Genomic DNA, 315 nt, shown 5'->3' with positions numbered 1-315 from the left:
TATCGACCTATTAAGGCGATATTTTGGGTTTTTCGCGACCTTTAATTTTCATATAGTCTTGGATGACTATTTAATTTCCGTTTTAGTCTTTCGTAACAAAATTATTTTCTGAAATCCCAAGTCTTGTGACATTTTTAATTATTTGATTCATTTAAATAAAGTTAAAGTTAAAGTTGTAGTTATACTTTTCTACTTGTTTTGTTAAAATATAGACTCTATTAAGTCACTTTAAAGTTATTCAAAATTCTTTTCATTTTACTCCAAGTGAACCTTTCCAACCTTTGATTCCAAATACTTTTGGGGTTTAGAAAATTG

Source organism: Diachasma alloeum, unplaced genomic scaffold, assembly GCF_001412515.2.
Source record: "Diachasma alloeum isolate Michigan unplaced genomic scaffold, Dall2.0 Dall_scaffold_01275, whole genome shotgun sequence".
In the NCBI taxonomy this organism is placed as follows: Eukaryota; Metazoa; Arthropoda; class Insecta; order Hymenoptera; family Braconidae; genus Diachasma; species Diachasma alloeum.
This window is presented reverse-complemented; position numbering follows the sequence as displayed.